General features: G+C 37.5%; 1 long non-coding RNA gene across 1 annotated transcript; it reads left to right on the top strand.

Moving 5' to 3' along the window:
* Positions 1–3,146: 3,146 nt before the first annotated feature.
* On the top strand, positions 3,147–5,458 carry LOC125194234. Its single transcript, XR_007171735.1, has 3 exons — positions 3,147–3,584; positions 4,698–4,758; positions 5,289–5,458. It is a non-coding gene; the product is annotated as an uncharacterized LOC125194234 (long non-coding RNA).
* Positions 5,459–5,836: the final 378 nt, after the last annotated feature.

Genomic DNA, 5,836 nt, shown 5'->3' with positions numbered 1-5,836 from the left:
TTGCTGGGACCGATGATCAAATGAACGGGTCCGTTATGAAAATATGAGATTTTAGAGAAAGAGATGATGAGTCTTATCAGGTTGTTGTTTCAAGCAATTAAAAGGAAAAAAAAAAACAAGACTTTTGAAAAAGATTGAGTTCTATCGAGTAGATACTCGGAAGAAAAAGTTGAAAGTGTGAGTTATAAAGAAAAGAGTAATTTGTTACCATCAAGAAAGAGTTAGGAAATTTTGTGAAACGAGATGATGTTTCTTTATCAAGTAAAGGCTTTGAGGAAATAGTTGATACATTTTTATCGAGTAGAGCCTTTAAATGATGAAAAGGAAGTAACATTTTATTTTAAGTAGATGTAGTGAAGGTGCAAATGGAAGGGATGTATTTCTGTGCAAATTATTACGAAAAAGGGAAATATTTTTCTCGATTGAGAAAAGTTAAAGGATTTCTGAAAGAATGTGTCTTTTCGAGTAAATTTATGAATCACATTGCATGTAAGGTATTTCCAAGAACTAAAAATTTTAAGCTATGCGTGCCTTCTAAGAATATAGTATGGACTAGAACATAGACGAACAATTATAAACATTTCTCGCTTTCCTGAACGGTGAAGAGAAAAAAGGTAAGTAATCAGAAAGAAAGTTAGTAAAAAAGTACAAAAAATAAAAATAAATAAGAACGTTTGAGTTGCGAACGAAGGATATTGCTAGAAATTTCAGGAACTAGATACCCCTTTTCAATGTCCAACCAAAAGTGAATAATCTGTGTTAACCACAATCCTTGGTGGCAATTTAGTCATAACAAAAGATAGTATCTTCGATTCAATTGAACGGTGTGCATGTTCAATGAATATGATTTCAATCTAGTTAAAAAATTTAGTCTTGCGTAATAAAAAGAAAAAAAATAACGCGTTTCAAGAATGATCGTTATGACGTGTCGAACACTATGTGTCGAACACTATTGAGGCATGATTTTCAACTATGGTCGTTGGACATAGTTGTGAAACGAACTAGTTCCCAATATCTTCTTTATTATGCACAAAGGAGACGAAAGATGGTGATTGCCCTTGTAGATTACGCAAACGATTTTAGTCAATAGTTTTTACCTTCATCCGGCAAAGTGGTGATCTGCATTTTTTCCCATGTAGTCTCTCGTACAGTGCCATATTAATGACCGTATGGTTAGTATCATTGTATATGAATTATTTTATTAGGGGCAAGATAGATTCCCAACTATTCCCTCTATCATGCTCGACTGCTCTTAGCTTATCCTCCAAGATTTAAAGTATTATATTCGATTGCTCATCTATTTATGAGTGAAAAGTCGTGCTAAAATTTAGTTTAGTGTCATGTCCCTTCTGAAAGCTTTTTCATAGTCTTGAGGTGAGCCTCGAATCTCGATCTGATATGATGGTCAAGAATTACAAAAAAAAAAATTTAAAGAAAAAAAAAATGTTTTGTTTGAGTTTGGGGCAAACATGTCAAGTAGTCATTTATTATACCTTTTCTAAGAATGTAGAGATGTTCCTTTTCGTACTATCCCACCAGATATTTTTCATGTCATTGTTATATCTTCTTATTTCCAAGGTGGGTGGTGTGAGGGTTATAGTGTGCCTTACTCATGATTTTATTTCTTAGCTCATTGTTGTCCGGCACACATAATTTTTCTTCAAGGTGAGGGCGTTATTTGCTCCCTCCCTAAAAAACTTGTGATCAACTATTCACACTTTTGCCCGAATTTTTCTTTTCTTTTTTTTCCCGGGTATCATCTTGACTTGGTGCATATATAATACGTCCTTGTTTGATTCAGACCTTGAATTACTCATGTCTATAAGGCGTCACCACTATTTTCTTTATATTTGATATCAAGTCGTGATACATTTAAATAAAATGAACGTACCCTCATATTTTGTACACCCCTGATTGGTTACAGTTTCCCCTTGATTCATTCGGAATGAAAGCAATATTATGACTCTACGAATTCCTACTTCCATACTCTATCCCAAGTCCTACATAAATTATGGCCTTCGGAATAATCATATGTCTAAGATGATTGTTCTATTTCAAGCTTGATATATTCTTTCAAGGCCTTTAATTCACCTGTTTGTATTTTTAAACACGGATTGAGTGGCAAACTCTTTTATTGTATGAGTAGTCCCCCTTCTCAATTCCTCTATAATTATTCTCTCATGCTTCGAGCTTTTTCTGCAGCTCCAAGTTTAAATCTAACAGCGTGTTTCCTCTCTTAATTAGTTTACTCGAGTTTTCATCATTATGAGTTTGTCTCCTTAAATTGCCTATAAACCTTGATAAATTACTGATGTGGCTTCGTGTCACGAGATGGTTGACTAAGGTCTATCACCACTTCTGAGAAATTGCTTGCTTTTCATATCCACTTGCGACTAATCATTTGGTCGCAATGTTAAAGACGTCATCGAATGATACTTAGAACTCTTCAATTTAACTGATCCTGGATATTATATTGTTGGCACCAACTATGGAAATCTACATCGGTTATATCCTCATTTTTATATATATAGCTTCTTCCATCTAGGAATCTCCTAATAAGAGAATTCTCAAACTTTGAGAGTATAGTTAAGACCTTTGCAGCTTTTCTTCTCTTTGTATCTTGAGTGGACGCGACGAGTCCAACTGTATATAGTTTCCACGCTTCTTGAAAACCTTATTCGTACAATCTACCAATGAGGGCTTGACACGAAGTTGCTAAAAGATAAATGTCAACAAAAAAACGCGATAAATGAAATGTTGATATCATATAGAGAATACGTGTTAGGATCAAGGAAGGGCCAAATCTTAAGCTGATGCGTGCTGATCTGAGTTGAAAAATAAAATAGAAGATAAGGTATTTGTTCAAGGTACGTCAAAGCCACGATTTATTAGAGCTCATAAAATCACCGAAGAAACGAGAAGAACAACATTATCTGTTTGTACTACCGGAGTTACTCACATAAGGAGTACATCAAATTTCGGGACGAAATTTTTGTTAAGGTGGGTAGAATATAACATCCCAACTTTTATCGTCTTGTTAAGGTGGGTAGAATATAATTTTTTTTAATTCTCGAAATGTCATCGAATGTTTAGCCGAAAATTTCAAAAGAACTAAAGACTAATATAAGTTATTATAGTTCTAGTAAATGAATGTTATACACAAGTGAGGAACATGGTCACACTAATAGAACAAAATATTTTTTTTAAAAAAGTCTAACTACCGGTATATATCTCTAAAAACTACGAAAGGGAATACAAGAAATAAAATGGTGTACATATGTGGGCCTATAAATTAAATCCCAACCCACTTCAAAAAAAAATTGGAGTCCATGGAGGAGCCCAACTCATCTTCTCTCTCTTGCATATTGCCAGCTCCCACTCCACGCGTCTTTCCCCGAAGCATCCAAATCCCCCTCCACCGCCTGAAATCTCACACAAACTCCCAATAAATTTCGAGCAAGAACAGTTTCCTCTCACCCTCGTTTCATTTTCAAGGAAATTTTGTATTCACAAACTCATCTACCAAGCTCTCACGTTAAACCAAATTTACGCCGTCCTCTGGAGAGACCAAAACTTACACAAAGGTATAAACTTTTGCCCTCTTTTCAATTCATCAATTTCACAAGCATGCTCATCATACAAAAGTAATCGGAACTCGAAACCAAATTAAAACAATCAACACCGATCGAACATCACAACTGAAACCCCCTTGCTTGCTGCGAATTTAAAACTGAAACGAAAGAACATAACTGTAAAAGAACTTATCTTTTGGGGTAAATCGGGGATGTTCGGGTTGGTTTCGGGGCTGTTCCGTTTGAAATCGGGGGCCACGGTGTCGCCTTGCAGCTATCGAACAATGAATCGGGGTTGTCCGGACGATAACTGAACAGCAGTGAAGGCGGACAGCAGCAGCGGCTGAACGGCGACCACCCTCTCTAGCTGCAGTGGCGATTTCCGCCGAGGAGACAGCAGCGGCGGCGGATGTGAGAGAGAGAAAAGGGAAGAGAGAGACGAGGAGGAGAAGGGGCGGCGGCGCCGGAGGGAGGCTGGCCGACAGTCTGCAGAGGAAGGGGAGAGAGCTCATTTCTCTTCTTGTTAGTCACGATGGAATGAGGGGGAGAGGAGAAGCTTCTAGGTAGTACTAGTAGTGGGTTCATAAATTGGACTAATGAATTTAATGGTTTGGGCTAGCATTTTATTTTGTTTGGACTAAGGAGTGGAGTAAATAATTTGAGCCCAACTCTAATTTGAATATTTGAGGCTGCAGTAAATAAATGAAGAGGCCCAATTCCGAGATTTAGTCATTGCGGACTGAAAATGCGAGAGAGTCTTGGCCCCGTTTCGAAAATGGGATCGTTTGAGAGAGAATATAATAATGAATTTTATGTCTAAATTAAAATTTAGATTCTATTAATTTTCATATATGGTTCCGTGTAACTAAGCAAGAATAATTGATCTTTCGATTTATTTTAGAGTTTTGCTTAAAAATAAAACCTCAAAGTAAAAGTTACATAGATCCAATTTAGTCAAAGCCCGAGAACAGTCAGGCACATCAAATAAAATGAGTTTTAGAAACTCCTTAAAGATAAGTGAAATAGTGAAAGGGGTTACCTAGGAGGCATGCATTCCTAGTAAAGTTTAAGAATTTCTTGAAGTTTGATTAGTATTTTATTTTATATTGTGATGTTTTCAAAAAGGTTATCTCCGCAAGTTAAGGTCGGAACAAGAAAATCAAGTTAAGGAAATTAAACGAGCGAGGTGAACTTTTCTATCCTACATACTAATGTGGATGAAAATATGAAAATGTGAATCTATGTTTGTTGTTTATGTAAATGATGTTGTCTTGCCATAAATGAATGTTTTATGCCTATCTGTTTGGTTGGAACGTAAGAATCGAATTCGGGTCCAAGTGAGGGTGGTGTCCCCACTCGGATTAGTGTACACAAGTGGCCGAGGAAGGTGGCCACCTTCCACGGGTCACAAGTAAAGTTATGGAGGCCGTTGGGAGGTGGCCACCTCCTCGGCTGGAGAAAGATGTAAGTGACCGTGGGAGAGCACCATCTCCACGGCACTTGGTGTTCAGATATGGCAAAAGTATAGAAAGAACTTAGACTGATCAGTCGAACTTTAGCTCACAAAGAATTTAGTAAGCTCGGGCCTTTTAAGTGAAAACCCTCGAGTGTTACTGTGATGACATGACAATATTTTCATTTTATATATGTATATTTCGGCAATGTGTTCACTGAGTATTTTTATACTCAGCCCTGCATATATTTCTAAATGTGCAGGTTGAGCAGTGACGGTGGAGAATGCTGAGCAAAGTTGATGATTTCCTTTTTATTTTAAGTAGAGGCTCTCAGTGGTGCATGTCTCCATACATGTGACCGTATTCATTCCGCTGCTTATTGTTCTTCTATACTCCGATAAATAATTATTGAATACTAAGATTTTCATTCAAGTTCTTGTGAAAAAAAATTAATTTGAAACTGTCTCCCCTTTATTTCTAAGTGAATATTCGGTCATTGTTTACCCCCTTTCTATTCCCCTCTTCTTACTTCCCACCCCTAGTCACGGTTTCCCGGCTTTGCTATCCATAGCAAAGTGCGGTCGTGACAGGAGCGATCAGCGGAGCCTTAAGGAATTGTTATCCCAAGTTGTTCAGACTCCCGATCAACAATTTTACGTATGGAAACTTATGGGATTCAAGTTCTCTATCGAGTACAAGGCTGGTGCGGCTAACAAGGTGGCCGATGCTTTGTCCCGCCAAGTCGAGGGGCCTGGTCCTGAGATCCCGCGACTTTTGGAGGTGGTTCGGGCGGAAAATTCTTCGCTGCCG

The sequence above is a fragment of the Salvia hispanica genome, chromosome 6 (genome assembly GCF_023119035.1).
Source record: "Salvia hispanica cultivar TCC Black 2014 chromosome 6, UniMelb_Shisp_WGS_1.0, whole genome shotgun sequence".
In the NCBI taxonomy this organism is placed as follows: domain Eukaryota; kingdom Viridiplantae; phylum Streptophyta; class Magnoliopsida; order Lamiales; family Lamiaceae; genus Salvia; species Salvia hispanica.
This window is presented reverse-complemented; position numbering and strand designations above follow the sequence as displayed.